This window comes from Notothenia rossii, assembly GCF_949606895.1.
Source record: "Notothenia rossii genome assembly, chromosome: 3".
Lineage (NCBI taxonomy): Eukaryota > Metazoa > Chordata > Actinopteri > Perciformes > Nototheniidae > Notothenia > Notothenia rossii.
Window position 1 is genome coordinate 4,185,369 of NC_136901.1, and position 19,303 is coordinate 4,204,671.

General features: G+C 41.6%; 1 long non-coding RNA gene and 1 pseudogene across 2 annotated transcripts; one reads left to right on the forward strand and one right to left on the reverse strand.

Moving 5' to 3' along the window:
* Positions 1-3,166: 3,166 nt before the first annotated feature.
* Positions 3,167-6,802, forward strand: LOC307034422 (putative nuclease HARBI1; annotated as a pseudogene). Its single transcript has one exon. The product of its transcript is annotated as a putative nuclease HARBI1 (transcript).
* Positions 6,803-11,844: 5,042 nt separating this feature from the next.
* LOC307032052 lies at positions 11,845-16,327 on the reverse strand. Its single transcript, XR_013806142.1, has 3 exons — positions 14,442-16,327; positions 13,238-13,820; positions 11,845-12,449 (listed from the first exon to the last, which is right to left on the reverse strand). It is a non-coding gene; the product is annotated as an uncharacterized lncRNA (long non-coding RNA).
* Positions 16,328-19,303: the final 2,976 nt, after the last annotated feature.

Consider the following 19,303-nt stretch of genomic DNA (forward strand, 5'->3'; position numbering starts at 1 on the left):
ATGACACGGCCAAGGGGAAGACTGTACAGGGTGAACAGAGTGGGCCCAAGGACCGACCCTTGAGGGACACCACAGGTGACAGGGTGTGTCTGGGACCTCGGACCTCCCAAGGAGACATATTCTGTTCCGCCATCACGACTTGCAGGAAGGGCAAAAGTAGTCATCCTCTGTGGGGGAGGCCAGTCCCACGCATCCTAAGTGATCCCACATTTGGCAGGTGGTGCACTCAATCTGACAGGGAAAAAGAGAAATACTTTAGAATACTGTCAAACATTTTGTCCGGTTCACATCAATCATCCTGATTAGGAGGTCAAATTAAGCCGTTTTAACTTCCTTAGACATTATTTCTTTACATAGTATGGCAATGGGTGTCAGATATAGGGTTACAATCTTAGCTGTGGTCCTTTCTGTTTGGAGTCTGTTGGTATCTTCCTTCAGCTGCTCCAGTGCCCACCGAAAGTTCAAAGACATCCAAGTTATGTGACTTCAACTATACATTTGTAATAGTTGTGTGATGGAGTGTTCACCCAGTGATGTTGAGGTAACCTATCCAAAGGGCATCCCAGTCTTCCAGCAGAAGGACATGAATTTCTCTACATACCCACGTATCAATGTCCCCTTCAGCCAACGAGCTGAGCTCCCCACAAGCCCTACAGAGCTGGGATAGGTCATCTGCAAAAAAGAAGATAATGTAGTTTAATGCTAATATAGACACATTGAAGTATACCTGGTAGAGTTCCGTACCTGAATTTGTCACCAGAGACATTGCCATGTGCATCCGCAACATGGCCACATCCATCGCGTAAACTGGATATGCCATGGTTTCCCCAGACAATATCTGCTCTGCAAGCTAAAAAGTGTCTGATAAGTATCATTTTGAGGACTTTTTAATAATGACAAATAGCAACAGATATAATCAAATGTTTACCTTGCACACAAACACCCCGCATGACGATGAGTCATTTTGTTGTGGGTGAGCAACGGTTGCGCATTCCCAGCTCCCTATTCCCGGACATGCCAATTTCAACATATGCCCAATTAAAATCATTTAATTCAAGATCAGTTGAATCCTGTTAAAGGACAAAAATGCTTGAATGACCTTTTTGTTGCTCCCAAAAGATGATCCATGGTGTATGAATACATGTATTTGTCTAATGCACACATCAAAGCTGACATTTCATTGACCCTGTTACATCCTTGCATTTGTCGATCTGTGCTTCTGTGGCCCCAAATGGGTCCAAGTACAGGGACCGCCTCTCCTTTAGGTACATGATCTATGGAAATGCAAATACTAATTATAACCAACCCCTACATCAGATGGTGTCATGGTTCTGTCTAGATCTGTTTACGTTGCAGATTACTTACAATCAGTGTCCAGTGTCCGTGGTGTCAGACCGCTCCAACTGCCACATCGTGTTTGAAAAGGTCCAACTAAATCAAATTCTAATGATTACAACAACTAATGTATAGACTAACATAAGTATGTATTTGTGTGTATGGACATATTAGATGTATTAGTTTGACCATAGCATATTATCATTGTGTTCTAGACTCCAAATGGCATGCATCCTGACCCTTTATCCTGAAGGTGTCAGCTCTCCTCTTAATGACATATTTGTCCCTCTTTGTTGACCCTTCAGGATACTGGTGGTGGACTTTTAGATCCAGAATTTGTCTCACAATTCTGGGATCCATGTTCAACTCTGTCCCGCCTTCTACTCTACTCCACCGACTCGTTTATTTATTTTTGCTTCATTTATAGTTGTGAGTGTCTGTGCTCCTGAACCAGCCTCACCTGTCTCCCCCTGCTCCTCTCCCCCCTCTCCCTCCTCTCCCTCCTGCTACTCTTTGAGGCAGCAGCAAAGACTATTTTTAGCTCTCAACAAGTTTTAAAAGGGTATCTATTTAAAAGATGTTTTTAAATAAATGGTTTTATTTCAATTGTGGTTTTCATAATTGTTGCAAGCCAAAATCGTAATTATGATTTAATGGAGCAGCCCTAGTGTAGCGTTGGCTGAAGTCTCTTCCTGCTAAACGGCTTCCTCAGTTTAGACAGGGGAGTGTCTAGCTGGGCTGAATCAGTCCTTCCTTCAGGCACTCGTTTATTATTTTGCCTTTTTTATTTTCGGAGTAATCCTGGGTGGGGATTTAGTCCCTGTTGGGGGCAGGCGTTTCAGGGTTTCGGCCACTGATGTTTGCCTTTAAAGTCGCCTCGAGCCCGGCACGCTCCAGAAGATAGTTAGGGAAGTTTGTGGTAGGCAGGATCTGGGGAAGTTCGTTATTTGGAAGACTGGTGTCAATGTTTGCGAAGCATTAGTGGTAGGTTGTTGTGTCCCAGCATTTATATATATATATATAATAAAAAATCTAAATCTTGTAGTGGTTGAGTATGGTTTTTTGTTTTGGAGCAGTTTGTGGCCAATCCTACTGTATCAGCTTGACTGCTGTAGGAAGGTTGACTTGCGGTTCATTGCGACCTGAGATGAAAGTTCATCAATATACTTTATACCCCTTAATAAGATGATCACAAGCATGCAAGCTCCTGGAAAATTGTAGTACTAGGATGCTATATAAGACATATAGCCATTGTAGTACTATGAAAATAGTTATTATACAAGATAATAATTGTAGTTCATTAGGGACAAGGATAAAATCACACATACCTGCGACTCACCATCCAGTACAACGTTTGGTATTCCCTGTAAAGATTGTGACTGCTGACCACCAATGATATCCAGAACCACATCCGTGTATTGTCCCCTTTTATAGGCTTTGTTACCCGTCTGTGGGTTTTTAGCCTGGCTGTGGTCTTTGGTAGCTTGCTGCTTCAAATTCTTCCACCTCAACCTCACTTGGTCCACCGTCCTCTTGTGTCCAGATCCTGTGGCATTCACATTGTCTGTCACCTCCATCCATATTCCGCTCTTTACTTTAGTCGCTCCACCCTCTCTTTTAAAGCTACCAACTATGGAGTCATAATTGTGTCTTACACTCTGCAGCAGTGCATGGGTCTCAGCAGAGGTAAAATTAGGCCCCTTTTTGTCCATCTTTCCAACTCAATGGTTTGGTCAGGTCAGCAATTAGTTTTATAGGTCTGGCCTTGCTATTAATTACATAATTAACCACAGGCCCTGGAGGTGTGTATTTGCAATTTCAGAGACTGATGTAGGCCTACTGACTGAAATAACAGTCAGAACACAGTCATGGCAGGGATTGTTCACATCTTCTACGCTGGAATGAGAGGTTACCGCCAAAGGGTCCACACTGAGCGCCCCAAACCTCTCCAACAGTACACAACAGAAGAACTGTACAATCGTTTTCGATTTGGACTTGATGACATCAACTACATTGCTGATCTGGTCAGGCCACAACTGCAGTGCAGAACCTTGCGGAGTCATGCTCTGACTGTAGAGGAACAGGTCCTCATTGCCCTGCGCTTTTACAACATTCTATCAGGTCATAGCTGACAGCATGGGAGTCCACAGGACGACAGTGGGTGAAGTGGTGACAGCTGTGTCTGATGCACTGGCTCGCCTGCTGGATCACTTTGTGACTTTTCCCAATGATGGCCAGATTGCCAAAGTGAAGCATCTATTTTTTCTTCTGGGAGACATGCCCAACACCATTGGGGTGATCGACTGCACCCATGTACATATTCAAGCACCTCCTCAGAGGGAGTGGGAATATGTCAACAGCAAAGGGAGGCAAAGCATCAATGTGCAACTTGTGGGAGATGCTGACCTTGCCATCACCAACTGTGTTGTGAGATGGCCTGGGTCTGTCCATGATGCAAGAATCTTCAGAGAGAGCCGGTTGTTCACTGTATTTCAAACCAACAGGCCGGATGGAGTTATATTAGCCGACAGTGCTTACCCACTCCTACCATGGGTGATGACACCTTTTCCCACGCCCAACACTCCCTCACAGATGCGCTACAACAACGCCCATGGCAGAACAAGGTGTGCCATTGAGCGCAGTACTGAAGAGGCGTTTTGCATGCCTGAACTATCTGAGAGTGGAACCCCAACGAGCATGCTGCATAACACTAGCTTGTATTGTGCTACACAATATCGCTGTCAATCGCAGAGTCCCCCTCTCTGACATTGATGATCCCCCAGAGCCCCTCGCACCTGCTGATGATCTAAGCCCACCTATGGATCTCCCTCTAAATGAGAGACTGATTGGTGGTGCAATGCAAGATGCTATTGTCCGCAATTACTTTTGAAAGGTGATGACAGATGATGGACTTTTTTTTTGTTGAAGATATTTTTTAATTTAATCTAAATTACATTTGTGATTGACAATCTTGAAAACAAAATAGGCCACCAAGAACGTGAGCCAAAAAAAAAAAAAATGTATTTCCGATGAAGGCTAAAAATGGTGTATTATTTCAGTTTACAAACGTTGCCATCTTATTTAAATTGAAATATATTTTAAAATAAATTGTACAGTACGTTTTGCTCTGGTAATCCACTGGAAATCCACCCCTCTGGTGGGATCAGGATAATCCAGTTTTTTGGCATCAAACTGATCCCAATCCTGTGTTGGTTTGAACTACCCGTTTTGAAGATTTGATCCAGATTAAAGCTTGGATTGGATTTCCTGATCTGATCGGATATCAAAGTGATCCTAATCCTGTTTTTTGGATTTGAACTCTCCAAAATCCAGATCTGATCAGATAGGGATTGATAGTTTTGAACTCCTGGACCCAGGAGATCGGAAGCAGCTATCGCCTCCATGACAAAGACAGAGAAAGAGAACCCACAGCCATCTCTGGAGGATGTCAAGATTAAAAGGGCACACTCTGCGAAAGATAAGATGAAAATCCCACCTGTTGTCAAAAGCGGTATGGAGAGCATGGAAAAGAAAGTAGAGTTCTTAAATATGATGACATTCTCAAAAAGAGCATTAACAAAGATGCAAGAAGAAAATGACTCTTTGAAGACTTTCATGGCAGATTTGAAGAAGAAAAACGAGAGAAGAAGGAATCATCTCAAACAGGAGACCATCAAACATAAAAAGAGAATTCCTTGCAACATTGCAAATAAGTTAAGGACTTAACTGCTGCACAGACTGAAAGTATAGTTACATAATGGCAGATGCCCGAGATCCAACTCTTCGCACACGCTCAAGAGCAGATCAGAAGACGTTTAAACCTTCCCCCAAACGAAAGAGTCCTAGCCTGTGTTCTTCAAAGCAAACGAAGCTAGCGGGAGATGCTCGAGTGAACATTGGATCAGCGTTTGGAAAGTGGCGTGAAGTGAAGGCCTCAAAAGGATCACAAAGTGATGCAGAGTTGGCTCTTACTCTACTCGATAAAATGACGAGGTTACCATCCGATTCAGATTCCTCTGGACCCAGTGCTAAACATATCAAGTGATCCCAATCTGGAGTGCAGACGCTGATCGAGCAGGAGGTTCAAACTGCACTGAAGAAGAAAGAAAACAAGCTGCTGGATTTAATAGGTACGATTCAAGAGCTGGATGAATCACTGAACTACAAAAGATCCATCCAAAAACTGGAGGAGCGGATGAACTCCTGGACCCAGGAGATCGGAAGCAGCTATCGCCTCCATGACAAAGACAGAGAAAGAGAACCCACAGCCATCTCTGGAGGATGTCAAGATTAAAAGGGCACACTCTGCGAAAGATAAGATGAAAATCCCACCTGTTGTCAAAAGCGGTATTGAGAGCATGGAAAAGAAAGTGGAGTTCTTAAATATGATGACATTCTCAAAAAGAGCATTAACAAAGATGCAAGAAGACAATGACTCTTTGAAGACTTTCATGGCAGATTTAAAGAAGCTGACTCCTCAACAGCATAGGCTTCACGTCCCCTATGGTGTTCTAAGGGCCAATTTTACATATTGCAACTATAATAACAGTGGCCAAATTCATGTTCTAATATGCAATGCAAGCTTTGCTTCTGTATAGTAGATAGACTTGCTCATTAGGGTGACAGAAGGAAAGACAACAACAATGATATTAATGATTCAGTATCTATTTATTGAATCCTTTATTTGGCAGGGACAATGCTCAGTAATGAACACTTAAAACATTAAAATGCGTCAAGCATAACAGTGCCAGATTTAGCTTTGAGCTAATTTCCATCTGCATTCCCTCACATAAAACATTTAAGAAAATTACATTTTACAAACATAGCAAAAACAAAATACACGATATGCAAAAAGTGCATGATGGTGACAGTGAGGAAGCATGTGGGAAAGGGTATGTCTTTATATATAGCTGCGTGTCATCAGCGTAGCAATGGAATGATATTCCATGCTTGCTGATGACACGGCCAAGGGGAAGAGTGTACAGGGTGAACAGAGTGGGCCCAAGGACCGACCCTTGAGGGACACCACAGGTGACAGGGTGTGTCTGGGACCTCGCACCTCCCAAGGAGACATATTCTGTTCTGCCATCACGATTTGCAGGAAGGGCAAAAGTAGTCATCCTCTGTGGGGGAGGCCAGTCCCACGCATCCTAAGTGATGCCACATTTGGCAGGTGGTGCACTCAATCTGACAGGGAAAAAGATAAATAGTTTAGAATACTGTCAAACATTTTGTCAGGTTCACATCAATCATCCTGATTAGGATGTCAAATTAAGCCGTTTTAACTTCCTTAGACATTATTTCTTTACATAGTATGGCAATGGGTGTCAGATATAGGGTTACAATCTTAGCTGTGGTCCTTTTTGTTTGGAGTCTGTTGGTATGTTCCTTCAGCTGCTCCAGTGCCCACCAAAAGTGCAAAGACATGCAAGTTAGGTGACTTCAACTATACATTTGGAATAGTTGTGTGATAGTGAGTGTTCACCCAGTGATGTTGAGGTAACCTATCCAAGGGGCATCCCAGTCTTCCAGCAGAAGGACATGAATTTCTCTACATACCCACGTATCAATGTCCCCTTCAGCCAACGAGCTGAGCTCCCCACAAGCCCTACAGAGCTGGGATAGGTCATCTGCAAAAAAGAAGATAATGTAGTTTAATGCTAATATAGACACATTGAACTATACCTGGTAGAGTTCCGTACCTGAATTTGTCACCAGAAACATTGCCATGTGCATCCGCAATATGGCCACATCCATCGCGTCAACTGGATATGCCATGGTTTCCCCAGACAATATCTGCTCTGCAAGCTAAAAAGTGTCTGATAAGTATCATTTTGAGGACTTTTTAATAATGACAAATAGCAACAGATATAATCAAATGTTTACCTTGCACACAAACACCCCGCATGACGATGAGTCATTTTGTTGTGGGTGAGCAACGGTTGGGCATTCCCAGCTCCCTATTCCCGGACACTTTTTGCGGACCAATGCTCTCCACACAAAACACACATTTATTACAGTTTGCCAATTTCAACATATGCCCAATTAAAATAATTTAATTCAAGATCAGTTGAATCCTGTTAAAGGACAAAAATGCTGGAATGACCTTTTTTGTTGCTCCCAAAAGATGATCCATGGTGTATGAATACATGTATTTGTCTAATGCACACAGCAAAGCTGACATTTCATTCACCCGGTTACATCCTTGCATTTGTCGATCTGTGCTTCTGTGGCCCCAAATGGGTCCAAGTACAGGGACAGCCTCTCCTTTAGGTACATGATCTATGGAAATGCAAATACTAATTATAACCAACCCCTACATCAGATAGTGTCATGGTTCCGTCTAGATCTGTTTACGTTGAAATGTAACAAAACCTTCCGTTAAGGCGTTTTCGTTTTAATGGCCTACTGTGACCTTTAGGGCACAAAGGAGGGTCCGAGAGCTTGGAGCTTGGTCTCGTTGGAACGGGCTCGGAAATTCCATGCAGATTGAGGCCTCTTTTGCAACTAAATGTCAAAGGTAACAGCTTAAAATGTAACAAAACCTTCCCTTAAGGCGTTTTGAGATGAAACTGCTTTAGGACTTTTTAAATGACTTTGGAAAAGGTTAAAGAGATCATTTTTTCACCAGGGGCTTCTAAATAGGGTCCAAAATAGGAATATGAAGTATGGAGACTGTAACCCACCCAGAATTGTTTTTTCAAAAAAAAGGACAACTTTCTCACAAAATCCTGTCTGGAGCTTAGAATCTGACAGGCTTGTTGTGTGGGAGGGGGAGAAAATGAAAAAAATTGAAAAGATGTGCGTGGCGCTCCGAGACTTTGAGATTGTGTTGCTTAACTTGTGTGGAACCCGCGTGCAAAATTTGGGGCCCCTGCGACCTTCAACAAGGTCAAACTGAGGTCAGAGGTCACGTTTTGATGCCGTACGGTGACCTTTATGGCACAAAAGAATGTCCGAGGGCTTTGAGCTTGGTGTCGTTGGAACGGGCTCAGAATTTCCATGCAGATTGATGCCTCTTGTGCAACTAAATGTCAAAGGTAACGTCTTAAAATGTAACAAAACCGTCCGTCCGTCCGTCCGTCTGTCTGTCTGTCAGTCAACAATTAAGCTACAAATAATTGAGTCACGTACCCCTTAAGACGTTTTTGATTGTTCAGGAATTCCAGTTTGGCAAGTCCAGACTGCCCCTTGCTCATCCAGCCAAGAACATTTCTTATCCTGTGCAGCTTGGACTGCACATTGTTATGTAGCTTGGCATTTGGGCGAGGTCCCTCCTGCAGCTCCTTGTACTCCTTCAATAAGGTGTCTGGAAAAAAAATAGGAACACAATCTCTTACTAGACGACTAACACATGTGGACAATGGACAACAAATGATCTCTATAATGATCATGGCATTTATTCTACCATATGTAGGGAGAGATGCACTCACTGAGGGCGCGGATGTGGTCCGGGAAGGGGGGACACAGGATTGTCCCAGAAGGTATTTCAGAGGACCCCTCGTCCGCTTCTGAGGTCTGTGGGAGGGAATACTCCAGGACATCCGCAGTGCCAAATATCACAGAGTTTTTGCTTGCCTTCACCGCACTTCGCTTAAGCCTAACATAGGCTCTTTTTAAATTCCTATTATAAGTCTTTGAAAGCTCAAAGCCATCATTTAGCTCTCTAGCTTGTCTTTTAAGCTTGGCCACCTCATCCTTCAGGTTGGCCACCTCAGCCTTCAGTTTGGTAACCTGGCATTCTCCCTCCTCTCCTTCCTCTTCCTCCACCTCCTTCTCCTCTTCTAGGCCTGAAAAGTGATGGCATATTATATTGTTATTACATAATATTGTATAACTCATGTATATGGCAGTGCTTAAATCTCAATCTTTATTTATGTATATAGCACAGTCATGCATTTAAAATAACCTTCAGTTGACCAAAGTGCTGAACAGGCAATAACTACAATATTAAATAACACAATGGGAGTACAATAATAAAACATTAATTAAAAACATAATAAAATTAAAGTTTTTCACGGCAGAAAAAAAAAGCGTTGGATGCGTTTTCAAACTTCTAAACATGCTAGAGGTCTAGGAATAGTTTCATTAGCTTCCTATTGATCTGTAGATTCGATTGGATATGTCATCTTTTCATTTTGACCGTGGAAAAGTCAGGGAAAGCTCCCGGTAAAACACTGAGATATCGTTAAATAATTACATTTTCACCTAAATATTCGGATACTTTGGATACATTTCTCGCTAACTTTTCAACACGCTAGGAATCTGGGAGTAGGTTCATTCGCTTCGTATTGAGCTCTAAATGTTAATTGGTGTGTTTATGTTCAGTTTCGATGGCGAAAACGACCGGGAAAGGTCCCGGTAACACATTGAGATATCGTTATAACCAGGCCTGGAATTTCGTCATTTTAGGGGCAAGGCCACTTGGCCTTTTGAGTTGTCAATTTTTTAAGGGCACAAAGGCCAAAAGCCAGGGCACCAAGGCCATAAATTAAAACAATGATTTAACATACGATATGAAGTGACTACGATTGTATATGCATTTACAATACTTTTATATATATTTATTAAGCATTCAATGGACACCAAATTGCAATTAAACAAATTCTTTATTAAAACTACAAAGGATTCTTATAGCACAGACATGTTTGGCTAACTTTAACACAATATGTTTTGAAAGGACGTCAATTACAATGTAATTGAATGGCAGTTGCTATGCTAAGCTAACTAAGCTAGTTCTGGCCAGTGGGGGTAACGTAATTTTTTTGTGGACAGTTCAGACATGCCACAAGACATGTGAATGGGTATTTTGATCGCGTTTTGAAAATTGGGCGATATAAACGAGCAGCAAACTTTGAACTTCCGTCTGCGATCGCCGGTGGTCAAATAAGTCTGCACAGAGGTCTTTGACAGCTAACACAGCGCTAACTGCCTAGCACTAGATAATAATAAAAAAATAACACAACTGCAACATAACTTATCCAAGTAGTAACAAAAACACTTCAAAATATTATAATTATGCATTACCATACGAGCAAGAAATAGTAATGTTATCCATAAAATTACACTTAAAGCTGGACAAATGAAAAACTTAACGGCAAACAGGATCATCACAAAACCTTACCTCACCTCAGCCTTTTCTTGAGCGGAGAATCAGCTAGCTAGGTCCTAGACCGTCCTACGCACACGGACGCGTGAGGGGGTGGGCGGAGATAGGTCCTAGACTGATGTCAACTGTCATCATAGACCGTCCGAGCGGTGCATTCCAGGCTCAAATCAAGCGCACCGCTGATTTTTTTTTCCTCCTTCAAAATATGCTGGTGTTGAAGCCGTGTCAGAAAAGAGGCAGACTGCTAAACCACAAAACTTAGTCAGAGAGGGCCCTCGTGAAATTCCTGCCCTGGTTATAACACACACACACACACACACACACACACACACACACACACACACACACACACACACACACACACACACACACACACACACACACACACACACACACACACACACACACACACACACACACACACACACACACACAGTATGATCACTATACCTGCCGCCTCATCCAGGTCTAGGGTTGAAACCATTGGCACCGAAGGGTTGCTCGCCCTCAGCGCCACCAAACTCCCCAATATCAGACGCCTCTTCAAGTTGTCGAGCAACTCACTTTTGGCTCCCTCGGACAGCTCGGTGTGGCTCCTCTTCAAATGTCTGTCCAGACGTGTTCCTTTCTATGGAATGTTCACGCGAAAAAAACGCGTGAACATACGGGGAGGTTCGTTTTTTCGCGCGAAAAAACGGGCCAATATACGTGCGAATGTTCGCGCGGTTTTTTATATGATAATGAGCCCCTCCTTCTGATTTCCTTAGCCAATAAGTTCAAAGTGTCTGTAACCAATCAGTGAAGGGTAAAGCCAGACCAAAGCAATCTGTAGATGAAAAGTTCCTGACATGGTGAGGCTTTGCTGTAAATTGTGCATTATTCCAGATTCAGGGGACTAAGTATTAATTTGCCTTTGAATATAATAAATATATCAATCAATATATCAATATAACCTGCCTTCATTGTTTTTTTAAATAAAATGGCATTACCCTTTTCCTTAAACCTCTGGAGTGTGAAGTGAAGGTATTTTCTCAATTTTTAGATGTCTCCTTGAATCCACTTTTAAATGTACTTCTTATAACATGGCATGGTGTTACATGTCAAAATGTTCAGTAGTCTCTGGTCTTGCTAGAAATGCAAATTCACTCACCTTAGAGCACTGTCTTATGAGAAACCATAGCTTAGAAATCCGATTTTTGGAAAACTTCAAAACTGTTGTGAAACACATATGTACTCATGTCATCCATTTTTTTTGGTGTTTCAGATTTTGTTCACCAAAGTCTTTGGTTCACAAAAGTAGTGAAATATATCAATTACACTATAAGCCTATATAAATGTGTTGTTCATGTCTAAAATGAAAATGTGTAAATGATAATTTAGAGTAAAATATTTCCATCCCTCTACTTTCACCACAGAAAAGTTACATCAGGACTGAATAATGACTTCATATTCCATACCAAGGTTTATGTGATGTGTACAAATACAAATTCAGCATTTCAACTTTATTTTTCAACCAACTATTTATGTTAACATATGAAACTGTAAAATCTCAATATTTCCAATATCAGAACTTTTTCAACCAACTATTCATTATAAATGTAAAGACAGGGGGTCTTTGTCCATGGTCTTTGTCTGTCTTCCAAGACAGTGGGTCTGGCTGCTGTGTAGGTGGGGGTGATGGTGCATGGGCGGGCTGCTGGTGGCTGTGTGGGAGGGAGGTAGGTGTGATTGTCCCGGGTTGATGCTGGTGGCTGGATGGGAGGTACGTCTGCTAGGCGAGACTTCTTTGCTGGCTGGGTTGATCGCGATGGCTGTGGTGGAGGCCTTTGTACCGAGGTGTATCTTAATCTTGTGGCAGGGACAGATGGAGGCCGCTGTAGTGATGCTGGTCCTTTGGTCCTCGGTGGTGATGGCTCTGGTGAAGGCCCTTGAGCAACGGTAGATCTTGACCTTGGTGCAGGCACAGATGGAGGTTCTTTCTCCCAGGCCCAGGCAGCTGTGAAATCTGAAAGAAATATAGGACAATAATTACTACTAAGTTCATTCAAATAAAGTTCAAGTGGAATGTTTCTAAAGCACAAATAACAATGCACAACTAAAAATAAAATGGAGAGGCGGGACAGGAGTCTCTCTCTTACACAGGTATTTTCCAGTTATTTCCCATTCAGTATAAAGTCACAGACACAAATATAACTACATCTATAGGTGTGTATGTGTGGGACGAATACAAGTTGATGTTATTCATCTACACATGTTACCTCACTTTTACACACAGAAATCACTTTTACACAGAGTAAACGTTTACTAACGGAGAGTCTATTTTGTCACAAGAGAAAGTTCATGACTATCGATAAGAATACAAACAATACCTATGTGGGATTCACCATCAAAAAGTTTGTTCTCTTTTATCCTCCTAATGACACGCTCTACATGAACCCTCAGTCTGGCAATGGCCTGTGTCTCCCTCACCTCATAGGCTGGCATTTGCTTCTGCTTTGACAGAAAAGGTGGGCAGTACACCTTGCATTTGCAGCAATCGCTGATCAGGAAGCTCTTATCTACCATCACTGCTATGTTTTCAGTCAACAACGCAGCTATTCCAGATTGTTTGAAAATCTCCTTGTCGCTGACAGAACCACCATACAGACTGGAAACAAATGTCACTGCGCCATTTGGGGCTATGCCAACCAGGGCTTTCATGGTGCAGTGAGATTTCTATGTAGAATACATTTCACTTAGGAGGAGGAGTGAGGATGGTGTTTGACACCTCAGCTCTGTGCAATCCAGGATCACCTGTGTGTCTGGGAAATCTTTGAATGCCTCTGGGAGGTGGGCTTGAACTTCTGCAGGTGTAAGCCAGATGCACTGTGACCCCAATAAAGTTGTAAGAAAACTTGTCCATGTTGCAATGATGCGGCTCACAGTGGACTGGTGTACGTTGAAGCGGTTTGCAAGGTCCCTCTCTTTCAAACCCACCGACAGGAAGCATAGAAAAAGGAAGAACTCGTCAATTGGCTGAAGCAGCTGTCTCTGGAAGATAAAAACAAAAAAAGGTTACTATATTAATGTCATGAGTGTAGCACACTATGGGAAAAACATTAAGTTGTTTTAGTTCTCTGATGTATTCAAAAAGGATTGAGTACTTTAGCCTTTTAGCCTACACAAAAGCAATGAAATGTCGGAGAGACATTTTCCCTTCAGTTTGTGTTTAGATTGTGTGTTAAAAGAAACGTAACCTACCGTTGATGGACGTGCGTGTGTAACCACTTCTTCATTACTCTTGGCAGTTGATATCGCTCTAGTAACACAAACCATTTAATGAATTGAAGGCTCAATTAAAAACCAGAAGGCCATCAGGTGGTTATAGCTCGGGAATCTGTACACAAAAGACACATGTCAGTCATTAATTGACAGTAAATACAATCGTGTTAACTGTAACACATGGGCTAATGCTTTCCTCTTGTTTGCTATAATACATTACAATTCAAATAGACTGAGTAAGAAGGCACTAGGTGCAGGTATAGTAATCTACAGCAGTAAAATGTAGCAACTACATTAGCAGCAGTAATAATAATCTAAAACATGCAGGGAACATTTTACACACAATGACTACGTTTACTCTTCATTCTTACGTGTGCAACAGGGGGAAACGCAGTGGATATTGACATACTTTTACTTTGGTAAGGTTTTGAAGATTTCCACTTGTAGTAAAATATTATCAGTATGTTGTTAGTATTAATATGTTTTACTCCACCACATTTAGTTAACCTTCATAGTTTCTAGTTACTTTTTATATATGAAAACACAGGATTTATGATTCTACATGTTCAGTTCAGGAGTATTTTAAAACCATAGTATTTGTACTTATACTTCAGTTAAGTTGAGTACTTATTCCAACACTGCATGCATATAGTCAGCGGTCACACGGCAGGTAAACAGGATTCTTTATAAGCTAACCCATCTCAAAAACTTGGATAGAATTTAGCCAAAACATTACCTTGTATAGAATCGGATGTTGTCGTCGGAGCCAGCAAACCTCTGTTAGCAAAACTCTCGCTGGACTCTTAACTCCTGCAGTTGCTTCTGCAGATCCTCCACTGTTTTGGAGTTGTCTTCTGCAGCTTGAGAGGACATGTCCAGTGAAGCTGCTTCAGGGGTTGAGCAGTAATCATGATCATGGACATCGTTGTGCTCTTCCTGCTCCTCCCGAGAGACTGGTTCAGTGGGCCGCTCCCTTCTCTCCCAAACACTAGCCCGTTGGGTTTGAGCAGTAAAGTGATTCCACTCAAACAGAGTTGGTACAGCACCTTTCACAAGCCTCCTACGGCCATCAAGGGTTTTTGGCTCTATTAGTTGATCCGTAGCGAAGTGACGACTGCAGACCTTGGAGTGAGAGGAGATTGTAAAGTTATCGCGTCGTATTTTAACCAGCCACTGTCTTCGCAGCTCGAGTTTGGTCGGAAAGCCATGGAAACTTAGGACGCCGTTGAATTTAGCTGACGCTTTACAAAGTGGGACACAGCAGTGCTCAGAGTAGTTATTCACGTGTCTTTGCAAATGTTCAGTTTTGAAAAGCTTCCGTCGACTCATATTTAAACCATAGATTTAAACAGTAAAACCTTTGTGGAAGATCTCACGCTCAGCTACGCAGACCGGAAGCAGCCGAGCCATATTACGGCTAAAGCGGAAGTACGTCTCAGACCCTAGTGCATGTAGCCTATACCTTGAGTAGAAGAAAACACCAACATGCTAGGTTAGCATAGCATTTCAATACTATGAACAATTATGAACTCAGACCAGCATTTCACATATTTATACAAGCAGAATACACTTGAAATGTAAGCCAAACTAGTGCACGGGATTCATACACCTAGTAACGTGTTCGTTTGAGCCTCGCATCATTCTGGGAGCGATAGCCTGTGCTAAAGAAGCTAGCGGACGCCATTAGCCACTGTAGTGGACCCGAACTAGCTCACAGAATGACATTAAACTACACATAAAGAACAGTTTCAAACACACTTCTTCGATCGAAACATGACATGATCTTTGTACACACTACTAACCTGTTGAACAGGAGAAATGAATGAAGCAGAGGCAACATTGTTGCCGTTCTAGCCAGAATGCCAAGTTTGCGCAGACACATAATAAGACTTACTTTACGACATGCGCTCAGCAACACATTCCCTTTTACGGCATGCCCACTGAGGCTTTCCCATGGGCTTTCCGTGCCTTAAACTGCCCTCTGCTGTTTGTAATGATATACAATATTTAACATAAACATGCCTTAGTCGGAGAGTATAACTTAATTTATACAAGACAATATACATTGAAAATGTAACCACATATTTATGTAGTTATCTGAATCATATTTCTACCCCTTATATTCTAAAATATAGGATTAAATACCTGAAATATGCGCACTTCGACGCTGCACTGCGTGGGTGGACTCCAGACTTATATCTTTCAAACTAAATCTATCCACTATCTGCTTGAAGATTAATGTTCTAGTGTGTGTCAGGTCGAAAGGTCTGCTTCACCTTAATTGTCCCCACTGGTTGGCTGCAACAGCTGTCTGTTCTCCAGTCACTTAAGGTGGTAGCCTGTCTTCTGCGTTCATGTTTCACAGCAAAGAAATGGGAATGTATCAGCCTTAGATGTATTAGTGTTGCTCCAGCTGAAAACTATATCCAACCATATCAAATTAATAGTACCACAAAGTGGTTCTGAGACTTATTCAGAAATGTATACAAAGGGTCATCGCAAACACTGCAGCATTGTCTGATTCTATTTCATTGCATGCTTCAGAATAGTATTATATATTGATATATAGTGCTTGTGAAGGAAGAGGGGACACATATATAAATATATATATATATATATATATATATATATATATGAAAATAAGAGGGACATAATATCACAAAACAATTAATGATGATGATTATTTCAGCCATATGTATAATAGTGTTAATATCTATGAGATTTAAAGTAATAATAATAATTCCCTGCAAAAGAATTAATAACAATAAAATAATGGCAAAAATAGCAATTTCATATATAGTACAAATCAAACATTGTCATGTGAAGCAAGGAGTGGTTGGACCCAAATGCAGAGACTGGAGACGGCAGAAAACTTAACAAAAATGTATATTTCACAGGGAGAACAGGAACTCAAGTAACAACAATCAACACGGAACTTAATGACATAGACAAACAAACAAGGAACCGACAAGAACAGGACAGAAAACCAGGACTTATATAAACAGGGTGACGAGGGGATGAAGTGCAAGTGGAGCTAGGAACAGGTTTAACTAATCAGGGCGGGGAGACAATTAAAACTGGAGGGAAAACACACACAGCAGGAAGTGAACACAGAGAACACAGAAGGAGAATACTTTCAATTCAAACAGAAAACTAAAAAAGCATAACACTTATAACATTTAGTAGCTAAGCTACACTAAATTGCCCACCCCAGCTTATGCCATTTTCCATACCATCTTTAAAAAGATGGTATTGTCTGAAAACTGGCAGCCTCAGGATCAGTCCACAGGTGTTGGCCGTGGGGAAACCTGCTGGCCCGTCCTCCGGGTGGAGGACATTTATTTTTGGCTGGGTTGGAAACCCTACAGCAGGGATTTTCCGTAGGCCGGTGGCAAAGGCCAACACATCTCCCAGATTCAGTATGCTTTCTCCATCTGTGGAGAAAGTTTGAGATAATTTTTAGGTCTACATAATGTTAAGAGCATGAAGGGTATTTTTTGTGTTTGAGAGATGAGTATGATAATATTGCAGATTTCACTAGACAGTATACCAGTGTTTGTGAAATGGGAGTACGCTTATGTCTAGGGAAACTGGCAATCATGAAATGTGATTTTGTAAAAGTGGTATTTTTCATTGACCCCCCCCCCCCAAACGGTTTACATTTTCATCCAGCAGCAAGAAAGTGCTCTAATCCCTACAAAAAATTGGAATACTTCAGGGAAATAACAGAAAGGGTGTCTTTGGGCCAAACATTTTTGAAATACACTGGACCAGACAACTGAAGTGTGTTTTGGTATTGGTCCAATAAGATACTGAAAGCTGGTCATGTCTTGCAATATTGTATGTATTTCATTACTTTACTATATGTACAGTACATTTAAAAAAAAAAAGTAAGTAAGTGGCCTGGATAGTAAATCACCTTGAAATAATAATGAAATATCAGAATGCTAGAACGTCCATGACAGAGATTTGCTCCATTTTATTGTGTATCTTTCCTGTGGTTGAGGCTGCATCCTGGTTGCTGAGCAACTATCTTTGTCTCTATCAAAGCAACTGCGCTAGCTTTTGTATATGCTTATTTGTTTACCAATGTAATAATACTTTTGGAGATAATAAGGAGCCTTTAGGATTTCTGAAATGAATGAACAGATGAAAAGAAACAAGATGTGTGTCCTTGGAGATGGTTCAGAGTCCATACCGAGGAAAAAGATGTGATCAATTTAATCGGAGACTACGGATCCAGATGTTCAAGGTGCCCTGCTCTATAGTGTGGTCTATCCACAAGTTCTGCTGGTCCTATAATTGTTATTCTTATTATTAACATCATCAACGAGGGACAGCTTGGTGTGATGCTTTCTTGGAATTTGACCGGCATTTTATCACTGCCGGCTCACCTGTCGGGAATACATGCCGAGGGCCTGAGCCCTGAGGCGGCCATGAAGCTAAACTAACCCATGTTATATTTACATGGCTGTTGTGGTTATAGCAAGCTAGCTTCTATTTCAATATAGTTTTGGTATAACAAATAATAATGTTAAAAGTCTTGTACTACACGCCAAAACAACCACAGACAAGAACCGTTTCTTCCCTCAGGCCGTCAACTGTGATGAACACCTAAATCAGTCATACACTGTCAATAACCATGTAACACCAAAACATCAACTGCACCCACAATACGTTATTATTTAGTACATATCATCTGTCACTGTTAATATAAACCCTACACACTGCAGTAGCATAGACATCTGTGAATGCACATACTGTGAATGTTGTAGAACATCTGAAGACAAGAGTTGTGTCACCCTTTGACCACAAGAGGGAGTATACCTTTAACTGAGCTTCTGTCAGGAGTAAATAAAGGTTTGCAAATAGATTGTACATTATGCTAATATTAAATCATTTTATTCAGAGGGGCTGCATTAAAAGAAGGTGGTATTGTGTAACATATTATGGAAATATTCTCATACTTATTATGTCTTTCTAGTGTATATCACCTAAACTCTCTTCTGATCCCATTATTGTTCCGATCCCAAAGTTTAGCTGTAAAACGTTCTATCTAGTGTCTGAGCTAACAGAGGCAGAGGTATGTTATCCATGCGCAAAGTAAAAGTTATCATTTCCCCCGTTGCCGCCCACCACACAAGCTCGTAAATTGAGCTCACCTCTGATACGTCACTGTGACGTTGCCTGTATTCTCTGTCAACACAATCAAAATTGAAGGACGCGCTGGCGAACGTAGAGATATAGAGTTTGGAATCTAGGTGTGCAAATGACCGTTTACGGCAATCCTAGTTTGTGGAATTCCGGCACTTCTAGTGTTAACCAACATTACAACATAGGACTATATAACTATAGGTGTCCTTTATCTCTTTTTGCCTATTGAGTCTTTGCATAAGGAAAGCTATTTGTGTTAATTTGGCAATTTCTTACCCTCCACCTGCAGCAGCCAGTCCCGCCAAAAGCCAATGGTCCTGGTCTCCATCCGCCTGCGGTTGGAGCCAGGCTCTGAAACCCTCCCAGTCTTAAACTGGTCTATCATTTCGGACGCCAGGAGTGGCTTCTGGTCCTGAAGAAACACACTCTTCAGGACTGTTGGGT